Here is a 16,998-nt window from a genome sequence, read left to right as displayed (position 1 = left end):
CCGTTTTTGTTGCTCCTGTTTTCTAGTCCTTCCCGGTTTTGACCCCTGCCTGCCCTGACCCTGAGACCTCCTGCTGTTCTGGTTCCTTTATACCCTCTCTGGATTATTGACCCCTGCTTGCCTTGACCCGTCATTTGCCTTCCCCTGTTAGGAATACACTTTTGTTTCTTCAACTCTGTCTGCATCTGAGTCACGCCTCAAACGTGATAAGCCTATGGTTGGTTCAATTGTATAATTGGGTTCATTTTATTGGTCTTAATGTCTGAGGGTTTCTTGGAAGTTCAATAATAATCTCAAGAAGCTATTATTCTGATTAAGGCCTGGAGTGGCAGGCTTTGTTTTGGTTTGGTTTGCTACTCAACTATGCATGAATCCAAAAAATGTGAAACCACACTTGGTGCATAAACAAAGGTAGAAAGAGATGGAGAGATAAAAGCCAGTAAAAGAGGGGAATGGATTAGTAGTAGTAGCGGTGGTGGTGGTAATGGTAGTAGTACAGGGGAGGACCATTTCATAAAAATATATATTTTTTTAACATTTAAAAAGTTAGCCTTTATAGATAAAACTATACTGAATATAATCACATCATCAATCAATTGATTCCAATTTTGCAAAGGTCTACAGTAGCCACAACAGCACTCTGTAAGGTAGCGCCATGGTGTAGCCGGAGGACAGCTAGCTTTCATCCTCCTCTGGGTACATTGACTTCAATACAAAACCTAGGAGGCTCATGGTTCTCACCCCCTTCCATAGACTTATACAGAAGTTATGACAACTTCCGGAAGAAGACATGTTGTCCATCTAATCAAAGGACATTACTTTAGCTAATATTACTTTAGCTAATATGGTGACAACGATGTAGGCTGTGTGTAGCGATTTGGCTTGGAAAAGTTTTTTTAGCTTGGTTACATACAGCTGATGTGTTGTGCATTGAAGTCCGCAAGCAAAAGGACAAGGTGAGAGGAGGAGAGCGCATAGAAGGAATAAAATGTGGCTGCAATGAAAGTTAACTGTGTTTACACGGGATCAGGGGTGTATTCATTCTGCTGATACTGTTGAAAAACGTTTCTTAAACAAAAGCAAACGAAACAAAACGGGGATAAAGATAACTGAATTTGTCCATTATAAACTCTTGTCTGCAACTGTTGGACTAATAATTGCACCCTATATCAGCTAGATGCAGGCAAGTGTGTGCAAGGCGGTACTGAATGTCACTGTCAGTCCATGTGTCACTGTCTGTGGCCTCAAATTTGTCTCTCGAGCTGTGTGCACCTACGTTGTAAACTTTCATTCATAGGCTAGGTTGTAGCAACCTCATGATGGGTACAGGGAACATTTGAGTATCATGTACAGTTGAAGTGGGAAGTTTACATACACCTAAGCCAAATACATTTAAACTCAGTTTTTCATAATTCCTGACATTTAATCCTGGTAAAAATTGTCTTAGGTCAGTTAGGATCACCAATTTATTTTAAGAATGTGAAATGTCAGAATAATAGTAGAGAGATTTATTTATTTCAGCTTTTATTTCTTTCATCACATTCCCAGTGGGTCAGAAGTTTACATACACTCAATTAGTATTTGGTAGCATTGCCTTTAAATTGTTTAACTTGGGTCAAACGTTTCGGGTAGCCTTCCACAAGCTTCCCACAATAAGTTGGGTGAATTGTGGCACATTCCTCCTGACAGAGCTGGTGGAACTGAGTCAGGTTTGTAGGCCTCCTTACACGCAAACGCTTTTTCAGTTCTGCCCACACATTTTCTATAGGATTGAGGTCAGGGCGGTGATGGCCACTCCGATACCTTGCCTTTGTTGTCCTTAATCCATTTTACCACAACTTTGGAAGTATGCTTGTGGTCATTGTCCATTTGGAAGACCCATTTGCAACCAAGCTTTAACTTCCTGACTGATATCTTGAGATGTTGCTTCAATATATACACATAATATTTCTTCCTCATGAAGCCAACTATTTCGTGAAGTGCACACGTCCCTCCTGCAGCAAAGCACCCCCACAACATGATGCTGCCACCCCCATGCTTCACGGTTGGGATGGGGCTCTTTGGCTTGCAAGCCTCCCCCTTTTTCCTCCAAAAATAATGATGGTCATTATGGCCAAACAGTTCTATTTTTGTTTCATCAGACCAGAGTACATTTCTCCAAAAAGCACGATTTTTGTCCCCATGTGCAGTTGCAAACCGTAGTCTGGCTTTTTTATGGCGGTTTTGGAGCAGTGGCTTCTTCCTTGCTGAGCTGCCTTTCAGGTTATGTCGATATAGGACTCATTTTACTGTGGATATAGGTACTTTTGTACCTGTTTCCTCCAGCATCTTCACAAGGTCCTTTGCTGTTGTTCTGGGATTGCTTTGCACTTTTCACACCAAAGTACGTTCATCTCTAGGAGACAGAACGCGTCTCCTTTCTGAGCAGAATGATGGCTGCGTGGTCCCATGGTGTTTATACTTGCGTACTATTGTTTGTACAGATGAACGTGGTACCTTCAGGCGTTTGGAAATTGCTCCCAAGGATGAACCAGACTTGTGGAGGTCTCTCTGAGGTCTTGGCTGATTTCTTTTGATTTTCCCATGATGTCAGGCAAAGAGGCACTGAGTTTGAGGGTAGGCCTTGAAATACATCCACAGGTATACCTCCAATTGACTAAAATGTTGTCAATTAGCCTATCAGAAGCTTCTAAAGCCATAAAAAAAATTGAATTTTCCAAGCTGTTTAAAGGCACAGTCAACTTAGTGTATTCATTGCTCTTCTGGTTAGTATTTATTGGCTTATTTCACTGTAGAGCCTCTAGCCCTGCTCATTATACCTTATCCAACCTCTCAGTTCCACCACCCACACATGCTATGACATCTTCTGGTTTCAATGATGTTTCTAGAGACAGTATCTCTCTCATCATCACAGTGGTTTACCTCCACTGTATTCACATCCTACCATACCTTTGTCTGTACATTATACCTTGAGGCTATTTTATCGCCCCCAGAAACCTGCTCCTTTTACTCTCTATTTGGGACGTCATAAACAACCAATTCTCATAGCTTTTAGTCGTACCCTTATCCTACTCCTCCTCTGTTCCTCTGGTGATGTAGAGGTTAATCCAGGCCCAGCAGTGCCTAGCTCTACTCCTATTCCCCAGGCGCTCTCTTTTGATGACTTCTGTAACCGTAAAAGCCTTGGTTTCATGCATGTTAACATTAGAAGCCTCCTCCCTAAGTTTGTTTTATTCACTGCTTTAGCACACTCTGCCAACCCGGATGTCCTAGCCGTGTCTGAATCCTGGCTTAGGAAGTCCACCAAAAACTCTGAAATCTTCATCCCTAACTACAACATTTTCAGACAAGATAGAACGGCCAAAGGGGGCGGCATTGCAATCTACTGCAGAGATAGCCTGCAGAGTTCTGTCCTACTATCCAGGTCTGTACCCAAACAATTTGAACTTCTACTTTTAAAGATCCATCTCTCTAAAAACAAGTCTCTCACCGTTGCCGCCTGCTATAGACCACCCTCTGCCCCCAGCTGTGCTCTGGACACCATATGTGAACTGATTGCCCCCCATCTATCTTCAGAGCTCGTGCTGCTAGGTGACCTAAACTGGGACATGCTTAACACCCCAGCCATCCTACAATCTAAGCTTGATGCCCTCAATCTCACACAAATTATCAATGAACCTACCAGGTACCACCCTAAAGCCGTAAACACGGGCACCCTCATAGATATCATCCTAACCAACTTGCCCTCTAAATACACCTCTGCTGTTTTCAACCAAGATCTCAGCAATCACTGCCTCATTGCCTGCATCCGTAATGGGTCAGCGGTCAAACGACCTCCACTCATCACTGTCAAACGCTCCCTGAAACATTTCAGTGAGCAAGCCTTTCTAATTGACCTGGCACGGGTATCCTGGAAGGATATTGACCTCATCCCGTCAGTAGAGGATGCCTGGTTCTTTTTTTAAATGCCTTCCTCGCCATCTTAAATAAGCATGCCCCATTCAAGAAATTTAGAACCAGGAACAGATATATCCCTTGGTTTTCTCCAGACCTGACTGCCCTTAACCAACACAAAAACATCCTGTGGCATTCTGCATTAGCATCGAACAGCCCCCGTGATATGCAACTTTTTTGCAATTTGCTTCCTGCATCACAAACTCAAAAAAGTTCTGGGACACTGTAAAGTCCATGGAGAATAAGAACACCTCCTCCCAGCTGCCCACTGCACTGAGGATAGAAAACTCTGTCACCTCTGATAAATCCACTATAATTGAGAATTTCAATAAGCATTTTTCTACGGCTGGCCATGCTTTCCACCTGGCTACCCCTACCGCGGTCAACAGCACTGCACCCCCCACAGCTACTCGCCCAAGCCTTCCCCATTTCTCCTTCTCCCAAATCCAGTCAGCTGATGTTCTGAAAGAGCTGCAAAATCTGGACCCCTACAAATCAGCCGGGCTAGACAATCTGGACCCTTTCTTTCTAAAATTATCTGCCGAAATTGTTGCAACCCCTATTACTAGCCTGTTCAACCTCTCTTTCATGTCGTCTGAGATTCCGAAAGATTGGAAAGCAGCTGCTGTCATCCCCCTCTTCAAAGGAGGGGACACTCTTGACCCAAACTGCTACAGACCTATATCTATCCTACCCTGTCTATCTAAGGTCTTCAAAAGCCAAGTAAACAAACAGATTACCGACCATTTTGAATCCCACCGCACCTTTTCCACTATGCAATCTGGTTTCAGAGCTGGTCATGGGTACACCTCAGCCACGCTCAAGGTCCTAAACGATATCGTAACCGCCATCGATAAGAAACAATACTGTGCTGCCATATTCATTGCCCTGGCCAAGGCTTTTGACTCCTCATCGGCAGACTCAGTAGCCTTGGTTTCTCAAATGATTGCCTCGCCTGGTTCACCAACTACTTCTCTGATAGAGTTCAATGTGTCAAATCGGATGGCCTGTTGTCCGGGCCTCTGGTCGTCTCAATGGTGGTGCCACAGGGTTCAATTCTTGGGCCAACTCTTTTCTCTGTATACATCAATGATGTCGCTCTTGCTGCTGGTGAGTCTCTGATCCACCTCTACACAGACGACACCATTCTGTATACTTCTGGCCCTTCTTTGGACACTGTGTTAACAACCCTCCAGACGAGCTTCAATGCCATTACAACTCTCCTTCCGTGGCCTCCAACTGCTCTTAAATACAAGTAAAACTAAATGCATGCTCTTCAACCGATCGCTGCCTGCACCTGCCCGCCCGTCCAGCATCACTACTCTGGACGGTTCTGACTTAGAATATGTGGACAACTACAATACCTAGGTGTCTGGTTAGACTGTAAGCTCTCCTTCCAGACTCACATCAAACATCTCCAATCCAAAGTTAAATCTAGAATTGGCTTCCTATTTTGCAACAAAGCATCCTTCACTCATGCTGCCAAACATACCCTCGTAAAACTGACCATACTACCGATCCTCGACTTCGGCAATGTCATTTACAAAATAGCCTCCAATACCCTACTCAATAAACTGGATGCAGTCGATCACAGTGCCATTCATTTTGTCACCAAAGCCCCATATACTACCCACCACTGCGACCTGTACGCCCTTGTTGGCTGGCCCTCGCTTCATACTCGTCGCCAAACGCACTGGCTCCAGGTCTCACCATAGCAGCACCCACCTGTAGCACGCGCTCCAGCAGGTATATCGCTCTGGTCACCCCCAAAGCCAATTCCTCCTTTGGCCGTCTCTCCTTCCAGTTCTCTGCTGCCAATGACTGGAACGAACTACAAAAATCTCTGAAACTGGAAACACTTATCTCGCTCACTAGCTTTATGCACCAGCTGTCAGAGCAGCTCACAGATCACTGCACCTGTACATAGCCCATCTATAATTTAGCCCATACAACTACCCCTTCCCCTACTGTATTTATTTATTTATTTATTTATTTTGCTCCTTTGCACCCCATTATTTCTATTTCTACTTTGCACTTTCTTTCACTGCAAATATTCCATTCCAGTGTTTTACTTGTTATATTGTATTTACTTTGCCACCATGGCCTTTTTTGCCTTTACCTCCCTTATCTCACCTCATTTGCTCACATTGTATATAGACTTATTTTTCTACTGTATTATTGACTGTATGTTTGTTTTACTCCATGTGTAACTCTGTGTTGTTGTATGTGTCGAACTGCTTTGTTTTATCTTGGCCAGGTCGCAATTGTAAATGAGAACTTGTTCTCAACTTGCCTACCTGGTTAAATAAAGGTGAAATAAAAAAATACAAATGTAAATGTTAACTTATGACCCACTGGAATTGTGATACAATGAATTATAAATGAAATAATCTGTCTGTAAACAATTGTTGGAAAAATGAATTGTGTCATGCACAAAGTAGATGTCCTAAACGACTTGCCAAAACTATAGTTTGTTAATTAACAAGACATTTGTGGAGTGGTTGAAAAACAAGTTTTAATGACTCCAACCTTAGTGTATGTAAACTTCCAACTTCCTAAACCTATCAATGTGACATTGAACTGGGTGAATGGAATATGAATGAGTCATCCAATATGCTGTAATAGAAAAAAGGCCATGCTCATGAAAAAAAAAACATCCTCCTCCATCTTAAACGGCACTGACCGCCACTGTAGTAGTAGTAGTGGTAGTAGTAATAGTAGTAGTAATAGTAGTAGTAGTAGTAGTAGTAGTAGTAGTAGTAGTAGTAGTAGTAGTAGTAGTAGTGGTGGTGGTGGTGGTGGTGGTGGTAGTAGTAGTAATAGTGGTAGTAGTAGTAGTGGTAGTAGTAGTAATAGTAGTAGTAGTAGTAGTGGTAGTGCTTCGTCGCAGAGAACTGGTATAAACAGACACCTACAGTACAATCTCCTTTGCCTTGTATCATCACTGGGAACTGACCTAATGTTGACAACATCCCCAGGTCTCTCCCCTTTTTAAAACCACCCACTACCTTTCAAATCAACTCATCTTTCCTTTTTTTCTGTCCTTGTCTTTTATATATTTATGCATTATTATTTCTGTTTCTCAATAAAGTATCTATGCTATTCTATCATAAATTCCCTCACCTCTCTCTCTCTCTATATATATATATATATATATATTCAGACACCCCTCCCTCCAGGTTGAATAATCATGTCCCCCTGCCTTTCAATCACTCCTTGCCTGACCCTTCACTCTCTAAATCAAAGTAATGTATTCTGAACCCCACCCAGACACATGTCTGCCTGATCCACCACTTGACACCCACCAGTCAGTCAGTCAAGCTAGACCACTGGCTGCAGAATCTAAATCAAACAAGTGTGTGCGTGACACACATACATACAGTACCAATCAAAAGTTTGGACATACCTATTCATTCAAGGGTTTTTCTTTATTTCTACTGTTTTCTACATTGTAGAATAATAGTGAAGACATCAAAACTATCAAATAACACATATGGAATCATCTAGTAACCAAAAAAGTGTTAAACAAATCAAAATATATTTGAGATACTTCTAAGTAGCCACCCTTTGCCTTCATGACAGCTTTGCACACTCTTGGCATTCTCTCAATCAGCTTCATGAGGTAGTCACTTGGAATGCATTTCAATTAACAGGTGTGCCTTGATTAAGTTAATTTGTGGAATTTCTTTCCTTCTTAATGCGTTCGAGCCAATCGGTTGTGTTGTGACAAGTTAGGGGTAGTATACAGAAGATAGCCCTATTCGGAAAAGACCAAGTCCATATTATGGCAAGAACAGCTCAAATAAGCAAAGAGAAATTACAGTCTATCATTACTTTAAGACATGAAGGTCAGTCAATCTGGAACATTTCAAGAACTTTGAATGTTTTTTTAAGTGCAGTGGCAAAAACCATCAAGCGCTATGATAAAGCGCCACAGTAAAGAAATACCCAGAATTACCTCTGCTGCTGAGTTTTCAGCCTCAGAAATTGCAGCCCAAATAAATGTTTCACATAGTTCAAATAACAGACACATCTCAACATCAACTGTTCAGAGGAGACTGTGTGAATCAGGCCTTCATGGTCGAATTTCTGCAAAGAAACCACTACTAAAGGACACCAATAAGAAGAAGAGACTTGCTTGGGCCAAGAAACATGAGCAATAGACATTAGACCAGTGGAAATCTGTCATTTGGTCTGATGAATCCAAATTTGAGATTTTTGCTTCCAACCACTGTGTCTTTGTGAGACGCAGAGTAGGTGAACGGATGATCTCTGCATGTGTGGTTCCCACCGTGAAGCATGGAGGAGGAGGTGTGATGGTGTGGGGGTGCTTTGCTAGTGACACTGTCAGTGACACGGTCAGGTACACTTAACCAGCATGGCTACCACAGCGTTCTGCAGCAAAACGCCATCCCATCTGGTTTGGGACTGTCATTTGTTTCTCAAGAGGACAATGACCCAACACACCTCCAGGCTATGTAAGGGCTATTTGACCAAGAAGGACAGTGATGGAGTGCTGCATCAGATGACCTGGCCTCCACAATCACCTGACCTTAACCCAATTGAGATGGTTTGGGATGAGTTGGACTGCAGCGTGAAGGAAATGCAGCCAACAAGTGCTCAACATATGTGGGAACTCCTTCAAGACTGTTGGAAAAGCATTCCAGGTGAAGCTGGTTGAGAGAATGCTAAGAGTGTGCAAAGCTGTCATCAAGGCAAAGGTTGGCTACTTTGAAGAATCTCAAATATAAAATGTATTTTGATTTGTTTAACACTTTTTTGGTTACTACATGATTCCGTATGTGTTATTTCATAGTATTGATGTCTTCACTATTATTCTACAATGTAGAAAATCGTAAAAATAAAGAATAACCCTTGTATGACCAGGTGTGTCCAAACATTGGACTAGTACTTTGGACTGGCATTCAGAAAGTATTCAGACCCCTTGACTTTTTCCACATTTTGTTACATTACAGCCTTATTCTAAAATCGATGACATAGTTTTTTCCCCCTCATCAATCTACACACAATATCCCATAATGACAGTGAAAACAGTGAAAACAGATTTTTAGAATTTCTTGCCAATTTATCAAAATAAAAAAACAGATACCTTGTTTACATGATTATTCAGACCGACCTTTGCGGTGAGACTCGAAATTGAGCTCAGGTGCATCCTGTTTCCATTGATCATCCTTGAGATGTTTTTACAACTTGATTAGAGTCCACCTGTGGTAAATTCAATTGATTGGATATGATTTGGAAACGCACACAACACTCTATATAAGATCCCACAGTTGACCGTTCATGTCAGAGCAAAAGCCATGAGGTCAGAGGAATTGTCAGTAGTGCTCAGAGACATGATTGTGTCGAGGCACATATCTGGGGAACTGTACCAAAACATTTCTGCAGCATTGAAGGTCCCCAGAAATGCAGTGGCCTCCATTTTTCTTAAATGGTAGAAACATCAAGACTCTTCCTAGAGCTGGCCACCCGGCCAAACTGAGCAATCGGGGGAGAAGGGCCTTGGCCAGGGAGGTTGACCAAGAACCCAAGGGTTACTCAGACAGAGCTCCAGATTTCCTCTGTGGAGATGGGAGGACCTTCCAGAAGGACAACCATCTCTGCAGCACTCCACCAATCAGGACTTTATGGTAGAGTGGCCAGACGGAAGCCACTACTCAGTTAAAGGCACATGACAGCCCACTTGGAGTTTTCCAAAAGGCATCTAAAGGACTAAAGGACTCTCAGACCATGAGAAACAAGATTCTCTGATGAAACCAAAGAACTCTTTGGCCTAAATGCCAAGCGTCACGTCTGGAGGAAACCTGGCACCATCCCTACAGTGAAGCATGGTGGTGGCAGAATCATACTGCGGGGATGTTTTTCCATCGGCAGGGACAGGGAGACTAGTCAGGATCGAGGGAAAGATGAACGGCGCAAAGTACAGAGATCCTTGATGAAAACCTGCTCCAGAGAGCTCAGGACCTCAGACTGGGGTGAAGATTTACCTTCCAACAGGACAACGACCCTAAGCAAACAGCCAAGACAACACAGGAGTAGCTTCAGAACACGTCTCTGATTGTCCTTGAGTGGCCCAGCCAGATCCCAGGACTTGAACCCGATCTGAAAATAGCTGTGCAGCGACGCTCCCCATCCAACCTGACAGAGCTTGAGAGGATCTGCAGAGAAGAATGGGAGAAACTCCCCAAATACAGGTGTGCCAAGCTTGTAGCGTCATACCCAAGAAGACTTGAGGCTGTCATCTCTGCCAAAGGTGCTTCAACAAAGTACTGAGTAAAGGGTCTGAATACTTATGAAAATGTGATATTTCCGTTTTTTTATTTGTTATAAATTTGCACAAAAAAAAGAATAAACTGTTTTTTGCATTGTCATTATGGGGTATTGTGTGTAGATGGATGAGGAACAAAAACAATTTAATCCATTTTAGAATAAGGCTGTAACGTAACAAAATGTGGAAAAAGTCAAGGGGTCTGAATACTTTCCGAATGCCCTGTAGTGCACTACTTTAGCTCGATCCCTATGGGCCCTGGTCAAAGAATAGTGCACTGTCTAGGGGTTAGAGCATTAGGCCAGTAACCGAAAGGTTGCTGGATCGAATCCCTGAGCTGACAAGGTAAAAATGTGCCATTCTGCCCCTGAGCAAGGCAGTTAACCCACTGTTCCCCGGGCGCCGAAGACTTGGATGTCGATTAAGGCAGCTCTCTGCACCTCTCTGATTCAGAGGGGTTGGGTTAAATGTGGAAGACACATTTCAGTTGAAGGCATTCAGTTGTACAACTGACTTTCCCTAGAGAATAGAGTCCCATTAAGATGTAGCCTTTATTTACACGTTACCTTAATATCTCTTTTCATCTGTTATCCCGTGTTTTACCTTCGTTCTGCCTGTAATGTCATATTCCCTGGAAAATAGCAGCTAGACTTTAATCTGGTTTAAAGGCTTTGTAAATGAGGCACACAGTGTGTGTGTGTGTGTGTGTGTCTTTAATTTATAATGGCGCTTTCACACAAGATGCTCTAGTGTGTAGTCGAGCGTGTGTAGTTTATAGTCTTTCTGCTCTAGTGGTGTGAGTAGTGTCTAGTGTCACTAGACAGTAGTGTCTAGTGTCACTAGACAGTAGTGTCTAGTGGTGTGAGTAGTGTCTAGTGGTGTGAGTAGTGTCTAGTGTCTAGTGTCACTTGCTCTAGTCTAGTGAATGAAGGGTGTGAGTAGTGACTTGCTCTAGTCTAGTGAATGAAGGGTGTGAGTAGTGGCTTGCTCTAGTCTAGTGAATGAAGGGTGTGAGTAGTGGCTTGCTCTAGTCTAGTGAATGAAGGGTGTGAGTAGTGGCTTGTTCTAGTCTAATGGCAGTGAGGGCCTGAGGCAAAATAACAGGTGGCTTTGGCGTATTTAGCTAGTTAAACACTGTGGAGCATCTAGTTAGTGTAAAACTGTGGAGCATCTAGTTAGCCTAACACTGTGGAGCATCTAGCTAGTGTAAAACTGTGGAGCATCTAGCTAGCCTAACACTGTGGAGCATCTAGCTAGTGTAAAACTGTGGAGCATCTTGCTAATGTCAGGCTAAAAACTAAAGACACACACACACTGAGTGCCTCATTTACTAAGCCTTTAAACAGGTCCAGCATACAGTGCTCTTCACTAGCTAGTATAAATAACACCTCTCTTCCCAGTGAGCTCTCCAGTGGCAGATTGAGAGCAAACAGCCCAGCTTCCTTAACACAATGACATCTCTACAGTTTAACACACACACACACACACACTCACACACTCACACACACACACACACTCACACACACACACACTCACACACACACACACACACTCACACACACACACACACTCACACACACACACACACACACACACACACACACACACACACACACACACACACACACACACACACACACACACACACACACACACTCACACACAATACCGTAGCATGAATAAGACCAACACCGTAGCATGAATAAGACCAACACCGTAGCATGAATAAGACCAACACCGTAGCATGAATAAGACCAACACCGTTGGCATTACATAAAACTTAATAGTGCACAGAAAGAAATATGAAAATAAACCCTGCAAATGATGCAACCCTGCTCCGTCTCTCTGGTTCACTAACACATTGATCTATATGTCATATAAACTGTGCATATCATGTTTATCTTTCCCTCCCTCCATCCCTTCTTCCTCTCTTCTGTCGTTGCTGCCATCTCCCTGTGAACTTGTCTTTCTCGCTCATTCTTCTCTTGATCCCTCCTCTCTTTTTTTCTCTCTGTCTCTTCAGACAATTTATCTACCAGCATATATATTACAGGATCGTGAGTGCATTGCTTTTTAAATGGGAGCCCACCCTTCCTTTCGCTCTCTCTCCCACCCTCGCTATTGCTCTCCCTTATCCCTCCCTACCTCTCTCAGCCTCCCCTCCCCTCTTTCTTTCTCCCCTCCCTCTTTCTTTTTAACCTCTTTTTCTCTCTCCCTCCCTCTCTCTCCCTTCTCCCTCCCTCCCTCTCTATCGCTCCCCCTCCCTCCGTCTCTCTCTTACCTCTCTCTCTTAACTCTCTCTTTATCTGCCCCCCCACTCTCTCTATTTCTCCCTGGTCTCTCTTAAATCCCCCTCTTCAGCCATCCCTCTGTTAGAACAGCTCAATTCATCTCCATGCTACGGCATAGCGGACCCAGGGTAATCACGCACTGTACTGTACAGCGATGTGTGTGTGTTTATAGTGTAGCTATATGAAAGACAGTAAGAAATAACAACTATCTGTCTGGCTCTATGAGCAGTAGATCTAGGACATTCAAAGTCAGGGTTGTGACCCCTACTGGGGTCAAGGGGGAACTGCATTGGGGTCACCAATAAAAAAAAAAAAACAAGAGTACAGATTGTATTATTGTCTAAATATATATATATATATATATATATATATAGTCTGGGAAAATATACAAATGTTTTTGAGAAAGATAAATCGAAAAATACAATTGAGTAAATGTATTTAAAAAATAAGAATAATGATAAGACATGAAAATGCAATGAATTGAAGGTTATTTATTGATGTGAAATGTACCTATTTTAAGTGTCTGTCGTTAGATTTGTGGTGGAGTGGAGTCGCAACAAATTCTTGGAGAAAAAAACAGGGTCCCCATAAATTCTGGCAAAAGAAAATGGGGTCCCTGCTGAAAACACCACCGCAGCGAAACACACACTATTGCATTAAACAGTATGATAGCTGCAGAAGCAGAGAAGCAGTCTCAGAGAAGCGAGACACACAAGCATGCACATGCACCTGCACGCAACGACAAACACACTCACACCCTTCATCTCTCCCTGGCTAGATTTTGATTTATGTTGTGTGTGCTGTGCAGTATGTTTATGGATGTCGTACAGATGGTAACAAGTCATTGTCAGCCGTCGAACCACGTCCCTAGTCCAATCTTCATCTCATCTGGGACAGGCTGGGGGTTACTGAGGCATGGAACGAGGAAGGAGAGAGAGGCGGGTGGGGGGAGGAGAGAGAGAGGATAGAGCGTTTGGGGATAGAGAGGAGCAGGGCGCTAGCCTTTTGGGGTCCATAAGCAAGATTTGGTTGGGGTGCTCCCCACCTATCAACAAAGCATTTTACCTGTCTCCCACACAACGCCATACACGTGGTCTGCGGTTGTGAGGCCGGTTGGACGTACTGCCAAATTCTCTTAAACGACATTGGAGGCGGCTTATGGTAGATAAATTAACAAATTCTCTGGCAACAGCTTTAGTGGACATTCCTGCAGTCAGCATGCCAATTGCATGCTCCCTCAAAACTTGTGACATTGATGGCATTGTGTTGTGTGACAAAACTGCATATTTTAGAGTGGCCTTTTATTTCCCCAGCACAAAGTGCACCTGTGTAATGATCATGATACACCTGTCAGGTGGATTACTTATCTTGGCAAAGGACAAATGCTCACTAACAGAGATGTAAACAAATCTGTGCACAACATTTGGAAGAAATAAGCTTTTTGTGGGTGTAGAACATTTCTGGGAATCTTTTATTTCAGCTCATGGGACCAACACTTTACATGTTGTGTTTATATTTTTGTTCATTGTATTATGGGCTGCCTGTTCTGTGTTCTAGAAACAGAATAGAATGTTTTGCATTCTAGAATACCAGAACACTCTACATTGTAATCCTCTCATTTGCCTAATGGTTTAATGTAGATTTGCAAGTTCGTTGCCATGTTTGGCACGTTGCCTGGTGTTTGCATCCGTTCACAGGCACACCCATACAGTCTGTTGGGAGAGCTGCCTGACTGCCACACCCATCTTTTCCTTTTCAACGTCTCTCTCTCTCTCTTTTCTGTTGAAAGCATCTCTCTCTTTTTCTCTTTTGACATCATTCTTTCTTTACCTCTCTCTTCTTTCCTCTATCACTTCACTCTCTCTCCCTCCCCTTCCACCTGTTTCTCTCCCCTTTTCTCTCGCTCTCCTTAACCCCTTGCTCTGTCTCTTCTTCTCTCGCCTCCCTCTCTGTCCCATCAGACAGTACTGTAGTTAAGGTAGCTAGAGGGAGAAACACAGGAGCACCTCAGAGGAGCACCGCCCCAGATAAATGCCTTCGGTTCCAGAGCAAGAGAGAGAGAGAAAGAAGAGAGAGAGAGAAAGACGAGAGAAAGAAGAGAGAGAGAGAGAAAGATGAGAGAGAGAGAAAGATGAGAGAGAGAGCGATACACTGCAGTAGGATAGCCAGGACAGGAAAGCCTGTATTCACAACGTTGAGTGCTGATCAATCAGGTCCTCCCTGTCCATATGATCTTATTTAGTATGATCTAAAGGACAAAACTGATCCTAGATCAGGATAACTCTCTTTCTCTCAGATTAGACCTCCTTCCTTCAGACCACTAGCCTGATCCCAGATCTGTTTGTGCTGTATAGCCAACTCCCATATGAACACAAACAGACCTGGGAGCAGCAGGCTACCAGACCTGTGAATATATCATTACAGCACAGTGCAATCAGAGCCTTCCTTAACATTAAACCAGTGAGTTAGAGGAGAAGGTGGAGGAGGGGAGGACAACAGGGAAAATAGTGGAAAATACTGTATAAAGTAGCAGAGTAGAAAGAGCGATAAGCCGAAAATAAGCAGAGTTAACTGGAAGATTGGTCAACATGATAAAGGTAGGCATGGTCTAAAGGGCAGGACATAAGTTAACAGAACTGTGTTAAAATGCCTCACATATTGTAGCAATAATAAGATATTGTATTTTGTAAAAATATTTTTTTGAAAACATTTTAAGTGAGCAAAATAACCCCACACTCATTTTCAATGTATTTTTTTTAATGTGTCAACACTTATTTCAAACTTGTATCATCACACACAGTCATAAAATGCAAAGTCAAATCTGTATTTATGCAGATTAGTAAATCACCAGCCGATAATATAATTTCCTCCAAAGTCCCACAACAGCATTGCATTCAATATTAATACCAACCAGTCAGACCCTGTTGCATGCTACACACTGTCTGACTGTGTGCCCAGCAAAACGTACTGAAGACATACCATCAAATCATTTCTCTATGTAACATCCATTCAAACTATTCAGCAAGATGTCTGCTTCAATATGCTGTCATTTTCACAATTACAAATCATCATTTTCAAATTAATTAAACGTAAACTATGGTGAAGGTGATACTATGGTACAAAACTTACAACCACAACATTGAGAGAAATGACGATAAGCACATTTGCCCATTTTAACAATATTCTCAACAGAAATCTTGAAATATAAATACTTTGACAGTTGTATCCAATGACATCACCACTAATATTATTCTCCACTCACTACAAATACATTCACAACAGCACATTAAATGACTCTTCTAGAAATCTAACCATCTTTCCACAGCCATCACAGACAGGCTAGGAAGGTGATTGTGATGTTGTGAGTGGAACTGCAGATGTGACCAAGGTGTGGTGAAGCTATAATCCTCCACCCAGCCAGCATTCTAATTCATCTCTCTGTCTCTCAGTTCTTCTCTTACCTCCACAGGTTTAAAAGATGGCCTCAGGGATGTTGATTTTCCTTTTCCTCTGTCCTCCTTGTTTTCTTCCCCTCGCTCTCTCTCTCTTCCCCTCTCTCTATCAAATTGATTGTGCCCTCTCCTCTCTCTCTGTGCTGATGCTGCAGTGATACAAAAACACACCCTCTCTCCCTCTCTCTCCGCCTCCCTCGCTCTCATTGGCTTCCTGCACGAGGTGACATCACCTTTGTTCTGCTCTGCCTCTCCCCTCATCCCTCCCTCTTCCCCTGTCTCGCTCTCTCACTCAGCTCGCACTATATGTGAATTCTGACCATTCCTTTATTGTCTTCTTCCCCATCCCTCCCTTTCCTCGCTCAATTCCCTCAGTTCACCCCACCACCTCCCTCCCTCCATCCTCCTCCCCTCCTTCTTCTCTCTAGCTGGATTAGTTTTGCCAGATTTCAGCAGCCAGATAGCAGCTCTCTCTCCTCTTCCTATATGCATCGATGCAGATCAGCTCTAGCAGGCATAGCAATAGACTTATTAGCATAGTGGTATAGCCTACGACCCGACGCTGTGCTCTACATCTCACTCTCTCTGCTGCCTGTCTGCCTCCCAAATGGCACCCTAGTTCCTATGTAGTCCACTAAACAGGGAATAAGGTGCCATTTTGGATGCACCCCACATCTCTCCTTGTCTCTTCTTCATCATGCCGTCTACCATGGTTGAACGAGTCCATCTCTCTCTAACAATTAACAGATTCTGGCTTCTGTAGCTACTAAGACATCTTTTGCAGACACACACGCTTGCACACACTCGTACTCACACGCACAATCTAGTGGGTTTTCAATTAATAGTAGCCCAATCTAAGGGAAATGTCAGTGTCTGAAAGCATTGTTGTGTTATGTAATACAATAATACGTGTAAAATGTGTTGTGAATTAATGTCGTCTGTGATCTGTGACTGGGAGGTGTGTCTGAGGGGCAGAGCCGGGTGATTCTGAGACTTGCTGATTGGGGGATAA

General features: G+C 43.1%; 1 long non-coding RNA gene across 1 annotated transcript in view; it reads right to left on the bottom strand.

The window, feature by feature from the left end:
• The window catches only part of LOC115165480 (uncharacterized), a 57,965-nt gene extending 41,860 nt beyond the window's left edge, over positions 1-16,105 (bottom strand). Inside the window, exon 1 of the long non-coding RNA XR_003870179.1 lies at positions 15,996-16,105. This is a non-coding gene — a long non-coding RNA (uncharacterized LOC115165480). The remainder of the gene's footprint in view (positions 1-15,995) is intronic.
• Positions 16,106-16,998: the final 893 nt, after the last annotated feature.

The sequence above is a fragment of the Salmo trutta genome, chromosome 28 (assembly GCF_901001165.1).
Source record: "Salmo trutta chromosome 28, fSalTru1.1, whole genome shotgun sequence".
Taxonomy (NCBI): domain Eukaryota; kingdom Metazoa; phylum Chordata; class Actinopteri; order Salmoniformes; family Salmonidae; genus Salmo; species Salmo trutta.
This window is presented reverse-complemented; position numbering and strand designations above follow the sequence as displayed.